The sequence below is a fragment of the Ictidomys tridecemlineatus genome, chromosome 3, assembly GCF_052094955.1.
Source record: "Ictidomys tridecemlineatus isolate mIctTri1 chromosome 3, mIctTri1.hap1, whole genome shotgun sequence".
NCBI classification, from domain to species: domain Eukaryota; kingdom Metazoa; phylum Chordata; class Mammalia; order Rodentia; family Sciuridae; genus Ictidomys; species Ictidomys tridecemlineatus.
In genome coordinates this window covers 81,582,601-81,609,711 of record NC_135479.1, presented here as the reverse complement: position 1 = coordinate 81,609,711, position 27,111 = coordinate 81,582,601, and the positions used below count along the sequence as shown (strand labels likewise).

The 27,111-nt window shown below is 44.8% G+C and overlaps 1 long non-coding RNA gene across 1 annotated transcript; it reads right to left on the bottom strand.

Moving 5' to 3' along the window:
• Positions 1 to 1,522: 1,522 nt before the first annotated feature.
• On the bottom strand, positions 1,523 to 21,939 carry LOC120884298 (uncharacterized). Its single transcript, XR_005726687.2, has 3 exons — positions 21,540 to 21,939; positions 9,852 to 9,948; positions 1,523 to 1,923 (listed from the first exon to the last, which is right to left on the bottom strand). It is a non-coding gene; the product is annotated as an uncharacterized LOC120884298 (long non-coding RNA).
• Positions 21,940 to 27,111: the final 5,172 nt, after the last annotated feature.

Genomic DNA, 27,111 nt, shown 5'->3' with positions numbered 1-27,111 from the left:
ATTGCTCTGCAAATACCACCATGTGCCCCTGACCCCAGGGCCTTTGCTTTAACCATTCCTTCTACCTGGAATGCTCTTCCTCAAATATCTGCAGTGCCAGTGTCCCTGCTTCGCTTCTATAGGAAAATCTTCCTTAGCCACCTTATTATCCAAAACCTCACCCAACCCAAACTTCCAGACCCCCTTTCTTATCACCATCAAACACATGAAACAATTTGTTAGCTTTTTTTCCTTATTTTCTGTCTCTAGTGTGGATAGAGCCCTTTCCATGTATAGTAGCCATCCGAAATGACCATGTCCTAAGGAATCTCTGGAAACCTGGGATGGCTGGTTATCAAGAAGGCAGAGATTTTTCTGTTTTGGTCACTATTCTACACCTATCCCTGGTGCTTACTGGCACTCAGTAAGGAGTGGTTGAATGAATGAATGAACAGTTAGAATGATCATCTAACCATTGTAAATCAGAACATATCCCTGCTACGCTAAAAACTGTTCAGTGGCTCCAAGTTACTGTTTGGATATGAGGTGTCCCCCAGAAGTTCATGTGGGAGACAATGCAGGTGTGTTCAAAGCGATGGGGTTTATGAGAACTGTAACCAAGTGGATTGATCCACTTGAGTGGATTAACTGGGTGGTGACTGTAAGCAGGTAGGGTGTGGCTGGAGGAAGCCTTTGGCATTTACTTGTATTTCTGGTACCTCTTTCTCTCTCTCTCTCTCTCTCTCTCTCTCTCTCTCTCTCACTCTCTCTCTCTCATTCCTCACTGTTGAGAACTGAGTAAATAAATTCCTTCCGCCATGTCTTTCCACCATAATGGTCTGTATGCCTCACCTTGGACCCAGAGCTGTGGAGTCAGCCGACCTTGGATGGAACTTCTGAAATCGTGAGCCAAAATGAACTTCTTCTCTAAGTTTTTCTTGTTAGTTCTTTTGGTCATGGTGACAAAAGATGGCTAAAACACTCAACATTGTACCTAAGACAAAATCCAAACTCCTCACCTGGTCTCTGAAGCCTGCCTCTCCAGCCTGACTCTCACTGAGTCTGGGCCACCTGACCCCCTTCCGCCCATCATTCCCATACCTCTAGTTTTTGTAGTCACTCTTTCCTTGACTTTCCTTAAAGGCTCCTGCTCTTCCTTTGAGTTTCAGTTCAGACAATATCCTCCATAAATCCTTTTCATGTCGCTTTTCCAAGAGGCTTCTGGCCAGTGCTCCAGCCCCTCAGCCTGTTGATTTCTGGCCCACCACTCTTCACTAACATGTATCTTTGTTTATTTCTTGCTACCCATAATCACAGGAGCCACATCTGCCTGTTTTCTACCACAATCCCAGCCTACACCACCGGTGCTCTTGGGTATCTGCTAAAGCAATATTTTATGGTCAGGAAGAGAGAAGGGAGAGTTGGAAAGATTTCATGCACAGGGAGAGGAGTCGTTAATTTTACTGTAGACCAAATGGGCTCTTTGAACAATGGAAGGAGTATTTCCTTGAACCTTGTCAAGGAAGATACTAATGGCAATAAAAACAACATACATATCTTTTATTTGGTACTTAACATGGGCAGGGCATGGTGCTAAGCACTTTCTATTGAATCTTCACAATAACCTTATTATTATCTCTATTTTCAGGTAAGAGAACTAAGCCTAAGTAATGCTATCTGTTGTTTATCTAATATCCATTTTCCACGTCTCTACTAACAGGATTCTGAATGTACTCAGCCCTAGGTGATGGAGCAAAGTATTTCCAGACTCCCTTGTAGCTCAGGGTGACCGTTTGAGCCATTTCTGGGCGATGTGAATGAAGTGGAGTCTGTTGGAGGTGGAGGTATTCTGAGAATACTTCTTCTTTCTACCTTAAAGTGGTGTGTTGTCTGGAACCATGGCAGCCATCTTGTGACCAGGAAAAGCCCAAGGATGAAATCCATCTAAGTATGACAAACCAGAAAGAAAAAGAAGTGCTTGAATATTATGGTCACGTTGTTAAGCAGTTGAATCGACAACAGGCAACCATCGACCTCCTATCTTTCTGTTGCATGAATGAAATAAGGGCCTATTTGTTTAAGCCAAATTTGTAGTCACTTGCAGCAGAACACATTTTGAATTGGTAGAAGGGGATTCAGATAAGTTCAAAGAGAAGCAAGCCTAGAGAGGAAGAATCCCGTCTGGAGGTTGTGACCATGAAACTGCAGCAGTGTCAGGACTGGAACGAAAGCCCAGATCTTGTTATGGCAACTGAAAACTAAACAGATCCCGAAGACACGACTTGTGAGATGTCTTATGAGAAGGCACAAAAGGTCACTTCCTCTGCTGATCGGGATGTGATGGTGGAATTTCCAAAAGCGACAAGGAAACCTGTACAGAATGTTAAGGTACAAGATGCGAGGTCTCCTCCAGGCATGGCAGTGCATGCCTGTCATCCCAGAGGCTCCGGAGGCTGAGACAGGAGGATCACGAGTTCAAAGCCAGCCTCAGTAATGGCCAGGCCCTAAGCAACTCAGTGAGATCCTGTCTCTAAATAAAATACAAAATAGGACTGGGGATGGGGATCAGTGGTTGAGTACCCCTGAGTTCAACCCCTGGTACCCCCCAAAAACAAACAAGATGCGAGGTCTCACCATATGGGAAGCTATAAAAGAGTCAGCACTTTTTAGTTTCTACAGTGCTCCAGGCATCATGCCAGAAGATTTAGTGTCCGCCCTGGGACCCTCCCAATGGCCTTGCAGGAGAGCAGCTCACAGTACAGAAGAGAAACGGAAGCCCAGGAAGGCAGGGAAGGGAAATGCCCAAGAATTACAGACTCAAAGCAATCCTGCCCGAGCCCAGCGGGGTCTTTCTTTCCACTTTAAGTTTTTTTTTCATTTTAACATATAAACTAGCAAGCTGATTCTGAAGTTCCTATGCAAATATGAAAGGCTGAAATCTCAAAACAGCCTTCAAAAGGAGCTTAGGAATGAGAGGAGCAACACTCGATTTCAAGAATTATTGTAGTCGGGCCTCAGTGGCCCACCCCTGTAATCCCAGCGACTTGGGAGACTAAGGCAAGAAGATCACAAGTTTGAGGCCAGCCTCAGGCAATTTAGTGTGACCCTGTGTCATAATAAAATAAAAAGGGCTGGAGATGTAGCTCAGTGGTAGAGCATACTTGGTTCCAATCCAATCCTAGTCCAGTACCCCACCCCCACACACACCAAAAAAAATGTATATATGTTTTAATATTATAAAATATTAAAGCCAAGTGCAGTGGTACATGCCTGTCTTCAGAAGGCTGAAGCAGGAGGATCCCAAGTTCAAAGTTGAAGACCTGGGGGCTGGGATTGTGGCTCAAAGGTAGAGCGCTGACCTACCATGCGTGAGGCACTGGGTTCGATCCTCAGCACCACATAAAAATTAAAAAAAAAAAATGAAGATATTGTGTCCACCTATAACTAAAAAATAAATATTAAAAAAAAAAAAGTTGAAGACCTGAGCAATTTAGCAAGACCCTATCTCAAAATGAAAAGCAAAGCGGGCTGGGGATGTGTAGTTCAGTCGTAAAGTGCCTGCCTAGCACGCATGAGACCCTGGGCTCCAGCCCCAAACGGCAATGCATGTTTAATAAAGGACTTGCATCCAGAATATTGAAAGAACTCTAAAACTCAACGACAAGAAGAGAACCCAATTTAAAAGGGGAGGGGTAAAAAAATTTAAAAGGACACAGCACCACCAGGAAGATATAAGCTCATCAAACAAGGCAAATGAAAAGATACTCAACAACATTAGTCATTAGGGAAATTCAAAACAAAAACGAGATACTACTGCATTCCATTTAACATGGCTGAAATGAAAAAGATTGGCCACTCCAAGCACCAGTGGGTGGGTAGAAGTGATGCTCTCGTACATTATGGATGAGCATGCACAACCGCTTTCAAAAATCACTTGGCAATTCCTTTTAAAATGTTATCTATATACTTACCATATTAACCTGCTAGTCCTCTCCTAGGTGACTACCCAGGAGGAAAAGAATGTCTGTTCATACAAACACTCGTACATGAAGCAACAAAAGAAATAAACTATGTGCACAATATGGATGAATCTCAAGAGAATTATAGAGCTGAGGTTGTGGCTCAGCGGTAGAGTGCTCACCTAGCATGCATGGGGCACTGTGTTCGATCCTCAGCACCACATAAATATAAAATAAAGACATTGTGTCCACCTATAACTAAAAAAAATATTTTTTTTAAAAAGAGAGAATTATGCTAGGTGGGAAAAAATAGATAAAAAGGAGTACCTACTGGATTCCACTTATGTAAAGGTTTAGAAAACATAAACTAATTAGGAACAGAAAGCATATCAGTGGTTATCTGGGTATGAGGGGTTGGGGGTAAGGGAAGGACCATAACCAGGCATAAAGAAACTGGGAAGTGATGTATATGTTCACTCCCTTGATTGTTGTTATTAGTCAGCTTTCCTTTCCTATAATAAATAGATGAGCAAATCAACTTATAAAGACAAAAGGTTTGTTTTGGCTCACACTTGGCCCCACTTTCTGAAACTGTGACAAGATGGCACATTGTGGTGGGAGCACAAGAGGGAGAAAAACCAACTCGCCTCGTGGCCAAGAAGCAAAAGAGAGTGAGGAAGAGACCGGGGTCCCACAGTTCCCTTGAAGGACATGAAGATGTCTCTTTAGGCTTTACAGTCTCCCAAGAACACCACTGTGGGGACCCAGCCTTGAACACATGAACCTTTGAGGGACATTCAGGATCCAAACTGTACTAATGGCTTCATGGGTGTGTGCATTCAATCAAAACCTGAATTGTTTATTGCATGCCAATAATATCTTTTTACCCAATAAAAACCTTTTCTGAAAATACTCAGGAGCACTGAGGGGTGAGAGGGAATGTCAGAACCCTCACCAGATCACCAGGGCTCAAGAGCACCCCCACGGGCTGCCTCCCTACCCCCAGATGGCCAGAGTCTGTTGGCAGGAGCTATGTAGATGCAAATTACGGCTGGAATAGCTGGAATTCTTCATCTAAATTCCAGGAAATCCAGGGGATTCTGGGCACCATATGAAAATATAAGAGGGAAAATGTGGCTCATTTTCTAAAGAAAAATCAACTGTCTGTGATGAAATCCAGGAACCTCTGCAACATTCCTCCCCTTCCCCCCCCCCCCAGGCCTTTTCCTTGGTGTTCCTGGGCTGGGGTGGGTGTTGGAAAGAGAAAGCTCCAGTTCCGCCTGACCACTCCAGTCAGGGTCGGTGTTCACTGAGGCTGGCAGGAGATTCTCCATGGACAATCCAAATAGGTGAGGGACAGGCTGGCCGCAGCCCCAAACTGAAACATAGGAAATTAGACTGTTGGTGGAGGGGGCGTTAGAGCTGTGACCCGAAGGAGACCTGTGTCACTTGCAATTTTTCCTGGTGGCCAGACTGAGCTGAGGGCTGTTCCTAGCAAGCTCTGCTCCGGAGGCCACACCCACACCTCACACCCGGACCCTGACACACACCGACCCTGCCACCCTGGTGGCGGTGGGCACCTCGGCAAATCGATTACCATTGTTCTCCTCACCAGATGGAACTCTATCAGCAGAGTTTATCAATTTGTAACTTGGCCTTGATATTAGCTAGTCCTTTTCTGTGTCAGACACTGAGCGCCTACTGTATGCCAGGCACTCTTGTAGTCTCTGGGAATCCTGGCTTTGCATTCCAGAGGGGAAAACAGCCCACCAACAGGACCAAAAAAGGGAAGGTACAATGTGTCAGAGGAGGAGCAGGGGACAAGGACAGGGGATAGGGTGTGGGCAGAGCTGGGAGGGGGAGGAGATGGCATCCCACCTTTCTCCTAGGATGGTCCACCCACCCCTGATCTTACAGCAGACTGCAGAGAATCAGGGTTAACTTTGTTGCGCCCCCCCTCCATGCTGTATGGAGACCCCCTCACATTCTCAGTAGCTTCCTAGTCAGGCCCATCCCAGCCCCGTGACTACCCACTGTTTCAGGCTGCTTATCCCTGGGACCAAGAAAGAGCTAATTACCCCCAGATTTGAGTCCTTTCCTCATGTCCCTACTAAGAACCCCCTCATCTCACCACCTACACTTAGGAAGTTCCTGCCCCACAGTCTCTCATTATTGCTGCTCCATTACCATGCACCTTCCATTTATTCTGGGCTGCTTCTCCACCATGAGCATGTGGCACCCATTCCCATTTCCTTCCTGTGCCAGTTCTCATGGCCTCTTCCCCTAGACGCTCCTCACCTAGAATGCCTTCCTCCAGTTCCAACATCTTTAATGCTCAAAGGTGAAGTTCTCACCCACCTATGTCTAAAATCCTTCCCCTGCCCACATTAGGCCTAGGAACAAGCCCCCCCCCCTTTTCTCCATCTCCAACAGCAGATGAGGTCTGCACCTCATGACTGAGGGGTGTCTCTGTGCCACTGTTGTCTCTGACTGTTGACCTGGTCCCTCCCATGTCCTTTTTCCTTCTGTACCCTTGAAATCCAAGTTGGCACTGAGCACACAGAAGGTGCACCACAGATCCAGCTCATTCCACCCCTAAGAACAAAGCCTTGCTTTGTCCAGATCTCTCCCTTTCCATTGGAGACTTGAAAAAGGTTTGGAAAATTCCAGCATGGGAGTATTCAGCCTTATTTGAGTTGTGCAAGTGGGAAAAAAAAAAAATGTGCTTTTCCAAAAAATTAAAAAAATTCCCCAGCCTTTCCTCCCAAAGCAGTGCATAAACCTCTGAGCCCAGTGTGTGAGCTCTCCAGTTTCTTCACCTCCCTAAGGGAGTGAATTGTCCTCCATTTCTACATGGTGTGCACACATGCGTTTGGGGGTGAAGGAGGAGGATGTGGAAGTTAACCAATCTTGAAAATGAAGCATGTAACAAGTGGAAAGGAGTAAGCTTTTTCAAGGAGCGTGTCCCCTGGCTTTCCAGTGTGTAAAGGAAGCCGTGTCTTAACAGTAGAGTGCTCCTCTGATCTCTATTCTTCCTCTCCATTTATCCAAATTCATTCACTCACTCAACAAACACTAACTGAAGGTTAAATGCCAGTTGCAGCCTTAATTGCAATTGCAGCCCATAACGTGGTTCCCAGCACTCCCCATTTCCTGGGACTTCCATCTTGGGGGACCTTCCTCCCTTGAGTTTGCACTGGACCTACTTAACTGGCTTCAATGAAGAGACCTCAGAGAAAGTGCTGGAATGCCAAGGCCAACATTGAGTCCAGAGACATTCCCTTCCTTCTTGTGCGCTCTCTCTCTCTCTCTCTCTCTCTCTCTCTCTCTCTCTCTCTCTCTCTCGCCTACCGTCTTCTATGCAGTCAGTTGCCATGTTGTGAGCTGCGCTATGAAGAAAACCCCGAGTGCCAACCTGCAGTGCAGAATCTGCCAACGGTCAGCAAGGAACCGAGGTGCTCAGTCCAAACAGCCTGAAAGAATCTGAATCCTGCCAACAGCACATGAGCTTGGAAACAGATTGCTAGGGTTTGGATGTGTCCTCCAAGGGCATGTGTTGAAAGCTTAATCCCAGAAGCCTTGTGGCATTGGGAGAGGATCCTAATGAGAGGTGCAGAGTCACAAGGGTGCAGCCCTGGTGAGTGGATCAATGTCACGATTGCAGGATTAGGTTAGTTACCACAAGAGCAGGTTATTATAAAAGTGAGTCCTCCCTCAATGCTTTCTCTTCTGCACATGCTGGCTTGCACCTTCCCCTTCCGCCATTTAACATGAGCACAAAGACCCTTCCCAGTTGCAGGAGCCATGCCCCTGGGCTTCCCAGCCTCCAGATCTATGAGTTAAATAAACTTATTTTCTTCATAAATTTCCCAGTCTGTGGTCTGCTGTTATAGCAACAGAAAACAGACTGACACTCAGATTTTCCTCCATTTGAGTCTTAAGATGAGACGGTAGCCACAGCCACCACTTTGCTGGCAGCCTAGTGGGAGATGCTGAGCCATAGGTCTCGGCTAAGCAGCATCCGGATTCTGACGGACTGTAATGTAATGTAGTAAACACTGCTTTAAGCCATTAAGTTTTGGGGTAGTTTGTTTTGAAGCAATAAACATGACATAGGATATATGTCATTTGACAATTATGTGCCGGGAGCTCTTTTTGACCCTGGGGACACAGAAAAAGTAAACATACCTATCCCTTCCCTCATGTAGCTAACTATCTAGTGAGAAGACTTTGGCAGATGATCAATAAAACTTGATGGCCTCAATGGTCTGGGTGAGTCCCTTAGTCTCCTAAATTCATATGTCAGAAACTGAATCTCCAATGCAACAGTATTAGGAGGTGCAGCCTCATGGAAGTCCTTTAAGCCATGAGGGTGGAGTCCTTCTGAATGATGGGAGAGGCTTCTCTCTCCTCTGCTCTTGACCACCCCGTGGGGACACAGTAAGGGAGTCCAGCTTCTTGATATTGGACTTTCTCGCCTCCAGTACAGTGAGAGAAACCATTTCTATTCTTTATATATTACCCAGTCTCAGTTATTTTGTTATAGCAGCACAAAACAGGTTAAAACAAGGACAGAGGGGGGCTGGGGCTGTAGCTCAGTGGTAGAGCACTTGCCTAGCATGTGTGAGGCACTGGGTTCCATCCTTAATACTATATAAAAATAAACACATGGGGGCTGGGGATGTGGCTCAAGCGGTAGCGCGCTCGCCTAGCATGCGTGCTGCCCGGGTTCGATCCTCAGCAGCACCACATACCAACAAAGATGTTGTGTCCGCCGAGAACTAAGAAAAACTAAATAAATGTTAAAAAAATTCTCTCTCTCTCTCTCTGTCCCCCTCTGTCTCTCACTCTCTCTTTAAAAAAAAAAAAAAACACATAAAATAAAGGCACGCTGTCCATCTACAACTACAAAAAAATAATAACAATAAATAAGAAGGAAAAAAAAAGACAGAAAAAAATGAAGCCTGAAGAGGAGTGGGGAATGGATAAGGGTTCCTGGTGAGTGGTTGAGGTGGAAGTCACAGAGGTTGTGTCTTTAAACAGGGCAATCAGGAAAGGCCTTCAAGCGGTGATGTCAGAGTGAGCCATATGCTGTTTAGTCAAAGAGTGTCCCACGTGGATGGAACATTCTAGAATAAGCTTTTGTTTTACTTGGCAACGTAAAATTTAGAGATGGGAGGGCTCTTGGCTTGCCTTTCTATCTTAAAAGAAAGCAACTAAACACTAGCAACCCATCGGAAATGCATTCAAACTTTCCTCCTGTCCCCAAAGAGAGCTCAGAGGCCAGATGGGGTACGCTGCGCTTCCATGGGGTCAGTTTCTACAATTCTCAATATAGGCAGTTAACTCACCTTGGCAGCTGGGATTTCTGTGATTTTTAGAAGAGAAAAGAAGCTGCCCTTCTGGTCCTACTGTCTGCCCTGGCGTAGCTTTCCTGTCTGACTTGGAATGGGAGACCTGGGGGCTGGAGAGCTGGGACCCCAGCCGGAGGCACACCCTCTGGAGGAGACTTGAACTGTCCGGTTCACTTTTCGATCCTCTGTGTTACCAGTTCACATTGGGCCAGACCCCCTACCCACCCACCCCTCCCCCACCCCGACCCTGGATCTCAGAAAGTGAGTGGCTGTCCAGAGGTGGTCAGACCCAGGGCCGTTGATGACTATCGCTGCTACCCACATGGGCCTTGAGGCTTATCTAAAGAGTACAAGCAGAGAGCCACTTATAAAATGTTTTTGGTCAATTGTTATATTGTGTGTATAAACGAATATGTAACAACAAATTCTACTCCTATGTATGATTATAATATGCACCAAGACAAAATGTGAGTGGAGCTGCCCTTTGATAAAAATAGTTCTGACAAATTATTCTAATGTGAGAGAAAACAGAGGTTGGGTTAGACTCAGCAATTCTTACCCCGGTGGCCCATGCTGTAATTGTCACCCAAGCGATTCAGGAGGCTGATGCAGGAGGATTGCAAGTTTGAGGCCAGCCTCAGCAACTTGGTGAGACCCTGTTTCAAAATAAAAATAAAAAAGGACTGGGGATGTGGCTCAGTGGCAAAGCACCCCTGGATTCAATCCCCAGTGCCAAAAAATAATAAGAGACTCAGTGATTCTCTCCTTCACACCACGGTGCTTTGCCACCATGTTGTGAAGGTGGACATGGAGACCCCAACACCACAGAATGCTGATTTGTACTAGGAGATGCTAAGAGCAGCTGCCCTTCGAAATCCTATAAGAGTCAGATCCAACCCTTGGGTCACTCACTGCCTGTGACTCCTGCCAAACACTGGCTTTACTAGATACCTCTCATAGCCAAGAAAGAGGATGTGAGCTTTCCACCCAGCCTAGGTCACCCAGCTCTTCACCGTGTCCTCCCCCGCAATAAGAGTGCTCTACTTCTGTCCACAGGAAGGAAGGATGGGAAAAGGCACATTCCAGCCATTAAAAATGGGAACTTCTTTTTTTAAATCAACAAACCCACCTTGAGGAAACACTTATGGGACAAAAGAAAAATGATCCCAAAGGGCAGCGTGGAGATGCCCAAAGGAACAAGGAGCAAGGAAAAAAAAAAAAAAAAAGTACAGGAGTGGCTGGGTGTGATGGTGCATGCCTGTTCTCCTAACCACTCAGGAGGCTGAGGCAGGAGGATCCTGGGTTCAAAGCCAGCCTCAGCAACCATGCGGTGCTAAGCAACTCAGTGAGACCCTGTCTCTAAATAAAATACAAAATAGGGCTGGGGATGTGGCTCAGTGGTCGAATGCCCCTGAGTTCAATCCCTGGTACCAAAAGAAAAACAAAAAACAAAAAAACATGAACACAAAAGCACTAGATGAGAGAGAGAGAGAGTGATATAAAGTGTTCTAAGTCTTTCCCTTGCACTGTAGGGTGGAAGAAAGTGTTCATTTAACAAGTCAAGCTCTCAGGTGACCACTAAGAAAAAATAGAGGAAAGAATAACTCATAAGCTTAGTAGGATGAACAATAAAAAACTACCAAGTCCAAAAGAAAGCAAGAAAAGAGGGAAAAGAAATGTAAAATAAGTAAAATTTTAAAAAACAGTAAGATAGTAGATTTAACTCCAAATATATTAGTAATTTTATTAAATATAAATGGGCTAAAAGTTCCAACTGAAATCAAAGATTGTCAGACTGGATTTTTTTTTAAAAGAATACTGATTCAAGGACATTCATTCACCCATTTTCCTGGCTCTCCTTAAGCTTTGCCTTCTTACTCCGTGGAAGGCAAATTTGATAACTGAAGCTGCAGTGTTTATCTTACAACCATGAGGCTACTTGAGTGTGAAGCTGTGGCCAGAGGATGGAGAAGCAGGAAGAGAAGAAGAATCCGAGACACTGAAGACTTTACGGTGCTACCATACCAGCCCCAGCCTGCCCACCTGCTCACTCGATGCTTAAAAAAAAAAAAAAAAAAAAAAAAAAAACTTGTTTAAGTTCAAATCACAATTTGTGTAATATCTGATGTTCATGACCAAACACAATTCCAGATACACAAGCTCAGGACAATATATCTGCAAAAGCCACTGATTGTCAGATACTAACCTTGCCCAATTAAAGCCAGTGGGTTGTACCACATAAAGCCTGTAAGGAGCACATTGTCACCTGACCGAAAGAGAAGAGGCCATTGGACCGATCAGATCACAAGGAAGTTTTATTTTTGTAAAACTTTTTCTTTTTTGGGGGGAAAAAAAAAAAACCCTAACATGCACAAAATGTTGTAAATCTGATGTCAGCAAAAAAATCAGATAAAATTTCTCATATTTCTAGCTGCATTTGGAAAAAAAAACTTTTTATTTTGAGATAATTTTATATTCACATACAATTATAAGAAATACACAAAGATCCTTTGAGCACTTTTTTAAAATTTGCTTTTTATTAGTACATTATGATGATACATAATAGTGGGATTCATTATGCCATATTCATAGGAGCACATAACAGATCACAGGGAACCAACCGCCATTGATTTGGACTAGCCTTGGGCCTACACCATTAAGTGACCACTTCTCACACCTACAGAAATACTGCTTCGCTACCTTACAAGGAACAATGAGATGAGCGGTTTCCTCCGGGCAGCCACTAATCATAGAACAGCTTGGATCTACGTAGATGTCCAAGGGTTCACTCCACACACAAACATTTACAGAACATTTGCCATGTACTAAATACTGTCCCAGCCATCGGGGATACGGTATTGAACAAAATGGGTAAGACTCTTGGGCTACATGAAAAAAACAATTAATAAGAGAAAAAAAAAAAAGAGAGAGAGAGAGAAATAGTGTGTAGAACAACAATAAGTTGATGTGGGGGGGCTGGGGCCAGAGAAAGGGATCAAGGACTGGGGCAGGCTGACGTTTCATTAAAGTGATAAGGGAAGTTCAATGTGATGTTTGATAATGACCTGAATGGAGTCAGTGGAAGACCAAAAACAATGGGAAAAGTTCGTGCCCAAGCCGAGGACAGAGTCCAGGATGAATAAAACTTATCCCCAGGAATGGCTTTGGCTGGGGCTGCTGCTTGCTTGGCATGGCCCTGAAGTCTTTGTTAGGGGAACCTGGCACTGGGGAGGTCCCGCTGCAGTGGGGAGAGGTGGGACTTTAAAGAACCGTTCCATAGAAAGGGTCATCATGAAGCATGTTCTGGATGTCACTGGATGGATGGCTCCATCAATGCTCCCAACCTTGTGCCGACCTTGAGGTAGGAACTGTTAGGATGCTTCTTTTTTCCTGCACAAGCTGCGAGTTAGGTTAATCTTTTTGTCCAAGATGGCAAAGCCAGTGAGCAGGTGGGAGTCTTTCCCAGGCAGGTGGACTCAGCCCCTCACACAACCAGGCATTCCCGTCTCTAGCAACTGCCTGCCAGGCCAACACCCAAGAGCAGTCGGATCTGAAGGAGTTCCACCAGCTCAGAAGCAGAGAGAAAGGACCCAAAGGAAGACTTTGCCCTTCTTGGAAGTCTAGGCCGAGTGCTTCCCTCTTCCTCTGACTTGGTATTGTAAGGGGGCATTGTGGGTCCAGGAGACCGCTGGCAGTTGCAGGTGTGGGGGACAATGGGCCGGCCAGGTCCCACTATGAAGGGCTTTGCAGTGGCAGAGGAGAAGTTGTCATCTTTGTGTTCCCCATGCCATCCCCTCACCTGCTCTCCATGCACACTCCTCTCTAGACCTGCCTCCTTTAACCCTTGTCCCTGTGGAAATGCTTTTTGTGCCTCCAAAGGAGAGGGCCTGGAATGTGCTGGGATAATAGATCTCCCAGGGAACCCCATCTGGAGCAGGATCACCAGCTCTGCCAGCCGCTCACCATCAATAAGACCTTTCAGCCACAGGGTCAGCAACAGGGACTGGACCCCAGCAGATGTGAAGACACATGATTGGGGGGCTGGGGATGTGGCTCAAGCAGTAGCGTGCTCGCCTGGCATGCGTGCAGCCCGGGTTCGATCCTCAGCACCACATACAAACAAAGATGTTGTGTCCGCCGAAAACTAAAAAAAAATATATATATATATTTAAAAAAAAAAAAGACACATGATTGGGTCCACCCCAGATTTCAGATTCTTCTTTCTGAAGGGCAGAGCCAGTGAGTTCCCTGGGAAGTCTTCAGAAGAGAGACCCAAAGTCCTTTTCCTTCCTCCCACTTATTGTGTCTTCAGGGCCAGGCCCCATGAGGGGCGCTTTTCATCCTCACAACAAAAATCCACGAGGAAAAGTCCAGGAGGAGACTGAGGAAGAGAGAAATCACAACAAAGGCAATGCAGGCTCCTGACCTGGGGTCTTCGTCCCTCTCTCCTCCCTCCATTGTCCCCTTTCTGATCTCTTAATCCTCTCTCTGTTTCCTTTCTTCCTTCTCTTTCTTCTTTTCCTCTTTTTCTTTCTTCTCTGTATTAAATGATTCAATAAATATTTATGGCCAGGCGCGGTGGCACGCGCCTATAATCCCAGCAGCTCAGGAGGCTGAGGCAGGAGGATCTCGAGTTGAAAGCCAACCTCAGCAAAAGTGAGGCACTCAGCCATTCAATGAGACCCTGTCTCTAAATAAAATACAAAACTAGGGCTGGGGATGTGGCTCAGTGATCGAGTTCAATCTCTGGTACCCAATAAATGAATAAATAAATAAATATTTATACATCGATTGTTAGATCCCTACCCTGTGATTGGCACGGGGATCAAGCAGCAAAGACAAAGTCCCTCCCCTTCAAGTCCACATCAACTGGGGATAGACTGACCATAAAGAAATAATCAAAAGCATAGAGTATTAGGTGGCAGTGGAGGAGAGGCTGTGTCAAGTGTGTTGTTAGCCAGCCCTGAGCCATGGGGAAGGGGAAGGGCGATGAGGGTGAAACTTACAGAAAGGAAACCAGACATATGCTCCAAGGAGAGTCCACAGGTCACAGGACTGGGGATGGTAGGAAACGTTATCAAAGCAGGCCAGCATCAGGACACGGGAGCTGGAATGTCCAACCATTCCCAAGCCACAGAGAGTTATAATCCCTTAAGGAAAGTATTACGTAAAATCATAGGAACCTTATCAAAGCAGACAAGCTTCAGGAAAATGGGCCCAGAACTTTCCCCCCAGTCATGATTCATTATAATTCCTTAGGGGAATGACTGGTTCCAGACCATATTACCACTATCTCTTGTGACTAGATCACCAGGACTCTTCTTTATCACCAAAACCAGATCACCACTACTACTGTGACTGAGTCATCAGGATCCTCACATAGAAACTTACTAAGGGTTTGTGGCTCAGTGGTAGAGCACTTGCCTAGCCTGTGTGAGGCACTGGGTTCCATTCTCAGCACCACATGAAAATAAATAAATAAAAGAAAGGTCCATTGACAACTTATATATATATATATATATATATATATATATATATATATATATACACACCTTAGAAGTGAACCCTGTGGCTCTAGTCAGTGTTTTGGATAACGGCAGCCCAACCAACAGCATAACTTCAGGCTCCTGACAAAGTCCATGTGAGAGGCCAAACTGCTCTCAACTTCTGTCCACAGAGACTGATAGAAATAATAGTTCGTGATTGTTTGAAAAGTCACCAAGTTTGGGATAATTTGTTACACAGGAGCAGATAGCCAATACAGCAGGAAGAATGTTGAGATGGCATAGAAGGGAATCCAGAGAGGAAACCAAAGGTCTGCCTGTCCACCTGTGTGTGCCTTCAAGCTGAGCATGCAGGGATCTCTCTGCTCATGGATGCTGATCTGTTCAGAGGTGCATCCACAACCATCGCTGTTGACTGTTCTGCATGCCTGTTTATATACATGAGGACAGTTCTGAAAGCAATTTCTCTAATTCTCAGGGGCTATTATGTGATGGCACTCAGCTAAATTCTCAGTAGAACTTTGCATTAAATCTCACAACAAACCTTTGAGCTGAATATTATTATCCCCGAGTCTAAGACTATATCTGGTACACAGTAGATATGTACATTAGCATGGACTAGAATCTGGCAATGTATAGACATCCAAATTTCAGAGACTTATTAAAGAACAAGAAGTTTTAGACCTTTTTCATCAAAATCCTAGAGTTTTGGGCATGTAATGTGAAAACCCAGTGAATATAACCTTGACTGCTGTATTAATCAGAGTTGTCCAGAGAAACAGACCCAATAATATATATATATATATATATATATATATATATATATACACATATACATCTTACAGGTGTGTGTGTGATGTGTGTGTAAAGAAAGAGACGCATTGGTTTTAATGAATTGTCAAATTTGAAATCTGCAGGGGAGGATGACAGGCTGAAAATTCCAGCAAGCATTGATGCTTCGGCTGCAAAGGCAAAGGCAGTCTGCAGGTAGAATCCCTTCTACCTCAAGGGACCTCAGTTTCCTCTCTTGAGGTCTTCAGCTGATTCAGTGAGGCCACCCACATTACGAAGGGTAGTCTGCTCTGCTCAAAGTCTACTTATGTGATTGTTAGTCACATCTAAAAAATACCTTCACAGGAACATCTAGATCAGTGTGTGACCAAACTGGACACCATGGCCTAGCCAAGTATACTTAACCACTGAGACACATCCCCAGTCCTTTTTATTTATTGATTTTTTTTTTTTTTTAGACAGGATCTCGATAGGTTGCTTACAGCCTCAGTGAGTTGCTGCAACCCTCCTGCCTCAGCCCCTGGAGCTGCTGGGATTACAGGTGTACACCACCATACCTGGCTAGCTTTGGGCTTTCCGTCCTCCTACTTGAGTTAACAGGATTACTGACATACACCACCACGCCCAGAAAAATGCAACTATTTTGAGTTGCATTTTATATCCACAAGGGATCAAATGGATTCTTTTCCTATGAGTAAAAAAGCATAAATATTTCTGGGGAAAATATTTTACCATGTGCTTTGCTGAGGAGGAGATATTGCTTAAATATGTCAAGCATTTTATTCTTTGATATTTATTTATTGTGCTTATATGTTGCTAAGCTATTGCCACACACACACACACACACACACACACACACACACACACACACCTGCCTCCACATACTAACTCTGTGCATCAGCCGTGTGAGGGACACAGGAGCCTTGGAAGATCCAGGAAACCAGGCTGGACAATTCTCTCTGTGACCCTGGGGGTACCTATGGGCTTGCCAGTAACTATAAGGCTACAAATTGTTTTTACAGACTCATTTCCTAATCTCTTACCTATACCTGTGGGAATGGAGATAAGATCAGACATGAGATAAGATCCTAAAGGAGATTGTGGTTCTCTGCTTTTGTGTCTTTTCATGAGAAGATTTCAAGCAAGACAAAGTGAAAGTATAGCAAAGTTTACTAGAGGTGAAAGAAGGAATGGGAAGCACCCGCAGGGAGAGAGGCAGATCCAGCTTTTATTGGGGCAGAAGGGAGATTGTGAGAAGGTCCCACCCGAGTATCACCACTGGGCTTTGGATTGACAGACTATATTAGCCAACAACCTAAAGGCAATAGCTGGCTATCTTGGCCTGACTGACAGGTCCTCATTAGAGTATTACAGAGAAGCCAGGCGCGGTGGTGCACACCTGTAATCCTAGAGGCTTGGGAGGCTGAAGTAGGCAGATCATGAGTTCAAAGCCAGCCTCAGCAACAGAGAGACCCTAAGCAACTCAGTGAGACCCTGTCTCTAAATAAAATACAAAATAGGGCCGAAGATGTGGCTCAGTGGTCGAGTGCCCCTGAGTTCCATCCCCAGTACACCCCTCCCCCAAAATATGAACTATTATTATAGAATTTATGGTCGGTGGGCTCCAGTCTTTACCATTTCCTAAATCTGGACGTCTCTGATCTGAGTTGTCTGCAAAAACCTGTCTTAGAAATTAGACCCATTTGAGCAAATAAATCCTTGCCCTTTGGTTCTTACCCCTGCATTTATCTTTGGGACTTCCTGTTGTCCTGTTGTCAGAGGAACACTTTATAGGGCTGAAATCAGTCTAGGGTCCCGAAATAGCTCTCCTGTTAGACCTCGAGGTGTCACAGAGGCAGGGCTGCCCATTAACTGATTTGTTCTGTAGTAAACATTTTCTTAAACACCTGACCCACTGTTCATGTCTTACTGCTACCTATCCATAGAGGTGTCCCCTGGACTGCTTCCCTTCTGCCTCTCACCCTCACCCTCTGTTCTGGGCAAAGAAGTATCTCCCAGATAACCTGTCAGGACACTTACCACATACCCCATTCACATCAATGAGAAACACATGTCCAATAAAATGTTACCTTGTTTAATAGTTATTTGCCAAAATATGTTTTGGTCAATTGTATTCTAATGATCATTGTAATAACTGGGAATGAATGTCTCATTCCTAGAACATTTGAATCCTAGAAATTATGTAAATGTATGATTCGCTTTTATTTATATTTTTATTGCAGAGAAATATAAGGGATCAGCAAAAGACTTTCTAGAATCAAATTCTTTAGGGGAAGAGAATAGAAATACTGTACTTCACTGAATGATCATCGCCATTGTGTTAATATATATTCATAACTATTCCATGCATCCTAATCTTGAGCCAAAACCAGTTTAGTAATAAATGATTTTAAGTAATGCTAGCACAACTTAAAAAAAAAACTTCACATAATGGTTGCACCCCACTTTTTTGTGGTGTTGGGGATTGAACCCAGGGACTTGTACATGTGAGGCAAGCACTCTACCAACTGAACTATATTTCCAGCCCTGCATCCCACATTTTTTTGTCAAAAAAATTAAAATTGGCATAAAATCTGTGATGATTATGCAATGGAATATGGTACAATGACAATTTTTTAAAATTTTGGATTCTTGGGCTGAGATTGTGGCTCAGCAGTAGAGCACTTGCCAGCATGTGCAAGGTCCTGGGTTCGATTCTCAGCACCACATAAAAATAAATACATAAGCTACACATGACATTACAATGATCTTGGCAATTCATACATTTGAATCAATTGGGGCATAATTTCTCATTTTTCTGATTGTACATATTGCAGAATCACACTGGTCATAGAGTCACCTATATACTTACAGCAATCATAATTTAAAAAATTAAAAATAAATTATAAATAAATACATACATAAAACAAGGATACAACTACAACTAAAGAATAAATATTAATATTTATAACCATAATATTTATGATTAAAATTTTAATATTTATAAATATTAATATGTATAATCATAAATATTATGATTATAAATATAATAATTATAAATATTATAAATTTATATTTATAAATATTATAAATATGATTATAAATATTCACTTCCCAGGAAACAATAGCCTTCTATAGCTAGGCAGTATCAGGCACTTTCTAACCAGTTAGGAATTAATTCTTACAACAAATTTATGAGTAGATAGCATTCTTTTTCTTTCATAGTTGAGATATGATTGGTAGGCTTGAAGATCCGTACATAGACATATCCATTATGCACCATTCTCAATATATATATCCTGGGCTCTTCCTTCAGCTAAGGTGACCTTCTTCTTGATGTGGGGAGCATGCCTGTAGCCCCTGCAACACTGACAGCCTGCATGTAGCTCAGCTGCCTGGCTGCTGCCACTCTGACTGCCAAAGATGCTAGGACTGGTAAGTAACATTTTGTATTATTTGACTTATCCTTGAAGAAGTTAAGGTGCAAGTCACTTGCTTAATATTTGTTGCCCAGAGAGTAAGTGGATCGTCTCCATTTAATAGAGAGGGGAGAGAGCTGGGGATATAGCTCAGTTGGTAGAATGCTTACCTCGCATACACAAGGCCCTGGGTTTAATTCCCATTACCACCAAAAAAAAAAAAAAAAGTGAGAGGGAGATGATGGAGGGGGATAGACAAGTCACAGACTAGGAGAAAATATTTGTATAAAGAGCTTATATCCCAAATCTATAAAGAGCTCTTGCAATTCATTAAAAGGAAAGCAATTCACTGGGGTGGAAGCTCAGTGGTAGAGTGCTTGCCTTGCACTTGCACGTGTGAGGCACTGGGTTCTATCCTCAGCACTGCATAAAAGTAAATAAAATAAAGGTATTGTGTCGATCCACAACTAATAAAATTTTTTTTTTTTAGAGAGAATTTTTTAGTACTTATTTTTAGTTTTCGGCATACACATCTTTGTTTGTATGTGGTGCTAAGAATCTAACCCGGGCTGCACGCATGCCAGACAAGTGCGCTACCGCTTGAGCCATATCCCCAGTCCCTAAAAATATTTTTTTTAAAAAGGAAAGCAATTCAAGTTTTTAAGTGGGCACATTTAGACAGATATTTTATAAAATAAGATATGGTGGTGGGAATGTAGCTCAGTGGTAGAGTGCTTGCCTAGCATGGGCAAGGCCCTAGGTTCAATTCCCAGCACTGAAAAAAAAAATGCCCAATATCACTAGTCACTAGAGTTGCAGACTAAAACCTTAATGAGATACCATTACACACTAGACTGGGTAAAATTAAGAAGACTGGCAAATACCAAGTATTGGCAGATGTGGAGTATTGGGAACCCCTACCACCCATGGCAGGGATCCAAAATGGCACAGCACTTTGGAACATAGTGTACCAGTATGTTATAGGGTAAAGCATATATTTCCCATATACCTATTTATTCTATTCCTAGCTATCGACTAAAGAGAAATGAAAATGTATGTCTCCACAAAGCCTTGGATGTGAATGTGTATAGCAGCTTTATTTGTAGTTACCTCAAACTGAACACAACCCAAGTATTCATCTCCTGGTGAAAGGGCAAACAGTCCACACTATGGAATACTACTCAGCAATAAAAAGCAATGAAATAGTAATATTCTTCCCGCACCAGCCACTTCAGATTTGCCAAAAGGGTATGAGAAAACAGGCTGGAGAGTCAGGACCCAACAGACCTCCTGACAGAATTTAGCGGAGGATTAGTCAAAACAGGTGCTGCATTATTTGCTGTCTCCAACTCTGGAGCCATCTTGGATTCTCCACTAGAGTGTTAGGCTCTCTGCTCCCATTTGTCCGCTGCCTGATATCTTTTGAGGTCAGCCTAATTTCTTTCCACCTGTCCTCACTTACTAGGGTGACTTAAGCCAAATATCCGGCTTCTTTCCTACAGGCATTTTCAGTCCCTTCACCTAGATAGATGCCACCATGACACCGATTGTGGGTTCCCTTGGCACACTGAATCAGTGCCCAGGGAGCACACCCTGAGAGCCTCTGCACAAAACAAGGAGAGCTTATCATGTTTCCCAAGAGACATTCCAGGCTTCAACCCTACCCTGCCAAACAGAACCTTTCCAAAGAGACTCAGAGCTCAGCCTGCAGGAAGCAGCAGAAGGCTGAGGGAGGCGAAGCCCTCTTCCCCACCCTCTTCTATGAATACTCAAAAGAACAGGGGGGGACCTGGGTGCAGAAGCCTCTGGCCAGCCTGCTCCTGTAGCACCACCAGCTTCCTGAAGGCAAAGGGTACCCAAAGGGAGCACCAAGAGCCTCCTGAATTGCAGCTCAGCCCCCAGCCTTGAGTGTTTCTGTCCAAGGTCATGGCTTTAAACCCTGGAGTACCAGAGTGAGTACCTGTGCCTCTGTGGTCCAGAGTACTAACAGAAGGCCCCACACCCCAGGCTTATCCTTGGCAGATGGATGGGAACCCAGCCCACAACTTGGAAAGCAAGTCCTGAAGTGGTAGAACCAGCCAGACAACCCGGAGCTTGCCAGCTTCCTGTCCTAGGTGCCCACACCAGTCCTGAAGAGGCCCCCGGAATGAGCTACTGCGGTGGGAAAAGAGAAAGAGGAGGCTGGGTGGGTGGAGCCTCTTCACCCTGGCTCCGCCCCAAGCTACAAGGAGGAAAGAGCCTGAGCAAAAAGTCCAAGCTGTCAGCAAAAGAAATCAGGAGTGGAGATGGGAAGAGGGTGTCAACAACATTCCAGAAGGTGGAAAAACAGATCGTTGAGATTTTCACTTTCTCCCCATCGCGGAATGTTTAGAGAAAGAGAGGTAAAGCCAGCTCAGCACAGCCTCAGACAATCTCAGGAAATGGAGGCCCCAGCACCTCGAGGAAGGTGGGGGTGGGTGCAGTTGGAAACAGGAAGTCTGGTTGGAACTCTCCAAAATGCCCTCCCTCCCCATGTAGAGGCAAGATCCGCACCTCAGTTTTTGGCCAAACTTCAGAGTTGTCCTCTGGAGAGACCAGCTGTGGGGTCCTGGTGTGGCTCATTACCCCGACCACCTTGGGCATCTCTTCTCTTGCTGCTGTAAAACCTAGAAGCCCCGCTTCCAGCAAGAAGAGGCACCTTCACTAATAAGCTGGTCCAAGGCAATGACCTATGTATGCTGCTGTTTTTTGGGGGGGCAGGTCACCAGTATTAATCAGGGCCACAACCTCATCCCCTCCTTTTCCTGTGAGCCCCACCAAAAGACCAACTCAGCCCCACACACAGGTCTTCCATTGGCTGCTAAATGCCTGAATCTTAAGTAGGACCCAACAGCCAAGAATTAAAGTCGTTTTGGGAAAGCCGTAACTATGAGAAACAGAGACCAAAACAAACAGAAAAAAAAAAAAAAAAAAGGAACTCTAAGGAAATGGAGATAATGTGGAGATTGGAACAAGAATATAATTTTCATTAGAATTACTACTGCCGGGGGAATAAGAGATTAATTCATGAACCAAGAAGCCAATGTTAGAAAAAGGAACCCTGCACCAGAAACAGCTCTTGAAAATTAAAAATAATGAAAAAAAAAGAAAGAAAGAAAGCTGCAAACAAAGAGGAGGAATTTTCTAGAAAAGAAAAGAATACTAATGTATAAGAGTAGAATAAAGACACTGACACATGAACAGGTTTTGTTGTTGTTGTTGTTGTTGTTTTGTTTTTAATTTGTTCCTATAGATTCATTCTATAACCCAGAAACAGGAGGACAGGAATTCAGGAAACAAGGGACCAGAGTGAAGTGAACTGAGGGGACTCCCCAGCAAGATGAAGAGAGGTCTCAAAATGCAAGTTGTTTGCGGGGACCAAAAAAGGTGACCCACTGTCCAACTCTGCAGAAGGGAGGCTACCTACACAGAGATGGACCCAATGGAACAGCAATGGGTCCACATTTATAGAGGAGATTTATAGAGTTCTCTCTAGGCACAGATTAATGCCATCTAGAAAGAACTCCAAGCAAATGGAGTCCAGGTAAGGTGGGGCTTGTTGGTAATCCCAGCTACTTGGGAGGCTTGAACTTGATCTCAAGTTCAAGGCCAGCCTCAGCAATTTAGCAAGATCCTATCTCAAAATAAAAAGGGCAAGGTGTGGTGGCACATGCCTGTAATCCCAGTGGTTCAGGAGGCTGAGGCAAGAGGATCAGGAGTTCAAAGCCAGCCTTAGCAACAACTGAGACTCAACTCAGTGAGACCCTGTCTCTAAATAAAATACAAAATAGGGCTGGGGACGTGGCTCATGGTCATGGTCAGGTGCCCGTAAGTTAAATTCCTAGTACCCTTCCCCCATAATAAATAAATAAATAAGACTGGGAATGTAGGTCAGTGGTAGAACACCCCTTGGTTCAATTCCCAGTATATAAAAAAAAGAAAGATAGTAAACATATCAATTTTCTTTCAATTTTCTTATGTCCTTTGGAATCCCTCTGTTCTGGGACTCCTGGAGAGGGACATGTGGGTGGCCATGTGGGTGGCTGAAGTTCAGTTGCCACTGAGGAATGGCTCAATGCTTCCTACTTCTGTTTTAGTGGGACAGGGGGTCTGTACTGTTAGTGCACATTCTGCAGATTGGGGGGGAGGGGGAGGGGAAAGGGGAGGGGGTGGGGTGGGGAGGGGGGTGGGGAGGGGACACCTCACAGTCCAAGTTGACCTGTTTGAGAAGCACCTCCTCCTGTATGCCTGCTATGACTGCCTCCCTGAATCCTGCTGGCTTCCTTCAATGCGGGACTCTACTCTGCAGAGCACTTCTCTCCTGTATTGAGAGCCCTACAAGGATGAAGAGAGGCTGGTTCTGAGTGGGGACTCAGGAAGTATTTGTTAAATGAATGAGTGAAATACAGGACAGAATTAGATGCACAGAGGGTGAATGGGTGAGTGAATGCAAAGTACTTTACCAGTGTCAATTGACATAGAATTGTTTGTATGAAAGCTGGTGTGTCTTTCAGGACCATGTGAAAGCCCAGGAGAAGCTGAAATGGGAGGAAAACTAAGAAACAATACAACTGAACCCAGTGTCCATTTTTTAGAGGGATCTGGGAGACATCTGTATCACAATGAAATCTTGTCCCATCCCAAACATCTCATCTCTCACTCCTCCAATCCTTCCCATCCCCACTTCCAAAACCAGACCCCAAGGCCTACCTGGGGAGCCCTGGGCTGAGCTGAGCTGACCCAAGCAGCTGGGAATGCAGCTCACTAGGGGGCACTCTTTGGTCATACTGGCCCTTCCCTAGTAGACACAAAATCTTACCCTGGGCCCTTTCCTACAAGACCTGCAAACCCAGAGGCTTCCTGCATTCTCTGAAGCCTTCTATCAAGAGCAGAGGATTTTTTTCTAGACAGCAATGGCATGCCCACCAAATCAGTACCCACAGTCCAAGGTAGCTTTGCAGAAAAGGCAGGTGACTGAGACTAAGCTAATATTTCTAAAAGATCTTCCTTTAGCTGGGATGGCACATACCTGTAATCCCAGCAGCTCTGGAGGTTGAGGCAGGAGGATGGCAAGTTCAAAACCAGCCTCAGCAACTTAGCAAGGCCCTAAGCAATTTAGTGAGACCCTGTCTCAAAATAAAATACAAAAAGGGTGGTGAACAGAGGAAGTGGTTAAGCACCCTTGGGTTCAATCCCCAGTACAAAAAAAAAAAAAAAAGATCTTTTTTATTTATAGGCCTGAAGTTCCCAGTTCCAATCCCTTCCCTTTCTGATTGATGACTCAGACATAGACTGAAGGGTGCACTCCCACAGTTTCTCCTCTTATTCGCCTATATCCATTAAACACATGTTTCAGGCAGGACTGAGAGTGATGGAGGAAATGGCAGCAATGGTCAGAGGTCCCTTCCCATTCTGTGGTCTCACCATTTGCAAAAATCTCCCCAGCCCTTGACCTTCAGGGACAAAGGACCACAGAAAAAAGCTAATAACTCAAGGGGTGCATGCAATTTGGAAAGACAAGGATCCTTCATTTTTTTTAGGAAACCATCCTCTGACCTCAACCATTATGGAGTTTTAATTCACAAAGGCTTCAAAGTTGGATTTAATTCCCAGAGACACAGATTGAGGGGAGGGGGTGGGGGTGGGGCAACCTGTGAGAGATTCCAGGGCCTAGAGTGCAAGGGAGCTGGGACCTCAAGGAGCAGAAAGCAAGGGCTTTGGAGAGAAAATTTAGAGGGAGGGGTGGTGAAGGGGGTGAAGAGGGACAGGACTTTGCACAAGGACAAAGAGAAGAAGGCTCTGACTTGGATCCTCTTGTCTTGGAAGTAGCACTGGAATTTCCATCTCAATGTCCAGGGATCTTCCTGTAGTTTGCTTCCTGCCCCAGATTCTGGTAGGCTTCCGGTTCCCATAACCTGTCAAAGGGAATGTTCAGGGGAGGCTGGAAAGGGGAATTTCACAACTAGCCATCTTCTTTTGATGTTGCCATCCAGGCCCTGAAGCCCCTCCCCCACCAATCAACCATTTGGAAAGTGAGAGGGACCCGGTTCCTTCTCAGCTCCATGGAAGCGGGCTGCTAAGGGAACGGGGTTCTTTCCCCCTAAGAACCCCTTAATATTTCAGTCAGGTGCAATGAGATGCAGCTGCAGGGCCAGACTGAATTTCTATCACAGGCACAGACCCAGGCTAAGGAAGAATGAGGGTGTGATTGCCTGGATCTCTTGCAAATCCCCGTACACACCTATGATACACCACGCCCCTGCGGACCGCCCTCTGCAGGGCAGAGGCCTGAAGCCTGTCTTGGTCTGAGAACTGGGTCACTTCTGCATCTTTCCTGGGCAGGATTCCAGACAAAGCCAGCCACACAGTCACCTAGGAAGAATCATTACCCGCGGGTTGGGAAGGGGGAGGTGGGGGGAGGGGCAAGGCAGGCCTAGAGACGTGGATGAGGAAGAAAACCCTTGCCTCTCTTCTCCTGTCAGCAAAGATTTATATGCAAGCAGCCTGGCCAGCCTGTGCCCACCTATGAGTATCTGCTTCAGGCACATTTGAGCACACACATACTTCAGGTGCGCGCACGCGCGCGCGCGCACACACACACACACACACACACACACACACACTTTTTAGAAGGGCTTTATTAAAAATTAACAATGTCCTTGGCTATTGAGCTTGCAAAATTTCCTTGTCCCTGGTTCCCTCCAGCAAAGTCTGGGAATTGGAAACTCCATGCTGAGGAGAGGAAGGGAGGGCCCGGCCAGTGGTAGTGATCAGGTAGACTCTCCTGGGGGTCTGGGACTGTCATCCCTTCACCCAACCACTCTGAAGAGCCAGGCATAGCTGCCAGCTCAGGCAGGTTCCACTGAGGCCCCTGGCCCTGCCCTGCTTGAGAGACCCTTCCCTCCATTCTTCTTGCAGAAAGGAGAAAAAAAAAAAAAAAGAAAATGTTTTTCTTCTTTTAGAAAGTTTACAAATTTATCCATTCAAGTGTTGGGATCCCCCTACTCCTCCTGTCTCTCTGGGTCCATCTTGGTCTGCAGCAAGCTTGCCCCCCACTCTAAGAGGTACCTCCTTAACCTCAGCTTCCCTGAACTGACCCCTTTCTGCAACCATTTGAAGAACATTTGTTAAGCATTTTGTTAGCCCCCCCCCCCAAAAGCCCCGGAAAGACAGGACTGTCCCATGTGGCCTTTGTCCTGGTTTTGCAACCCCAGAGTGCACATACCCACACCCACTCTCATTCATACCTCCACCAAGTGTTTCCAAGAAGAATGCTATTCACAAGGCAAGGCCTCCTGGGAACCCTTGTCTCTTCCCTCTCCTTTATAAAATTCCTGTCTACTGTGTCTAGTTAAGAGAGCCATATAGTGGCCATAGCTTCTCTTTGTTAGCTTGCCATAAATGACCCATTTTCTCATTTGTCTCAGATCCAATCACTATTTGAAAGGCAATATTTGGCTTCCAAATAAAACACACACACACACACACACACACACACACACACACTTTTTTAAAGGAGGGCTTTACTAAAAATTAAGAATGTCCTTGGCTTTCCTATCCTCTACTATCCCCCCCTCCCCTCCCCTCCCCTCCCATCTTCTCTCTCTACCCCATCTACTGTAATTCATTTCTCTCTCTTGTTTTTTTTTTCCCCTTTCCCCTCACTTCCTCTTATATGTAATACAGCATACACTAGTATGGCAGTAGGTAAAAAAGTGGATATGTAACCGATGTGAATCTGCAATATGTATATAGGGTAAAAATAGGAGTTCATAATCCACTTGAATCAAATGTATGAAATATGATATGTCAAGAACTTTGTAATGTTTTGAACAACTAATAATAAAAAAATTTTAAAAATTCTCTCTCTCTAAAAAAAAAGTAAATAAAGTATCTTGAAATTAAAAAAAAAAAAAAAAAAAGAATGTCCTTGGCTATTGAGCTTGCAAAGTTTCCTTGTCGCTGGTTCCCTCCAGAAAAGTCTAGGAATTACAAACTCCATGCTGAGGGGAGGAGAGGAGGGCCCAGCCAGGGATAGTGATCAGCCCAGACCCTCCTGGTGTTCTGAGACTGTCATCCCTCCACC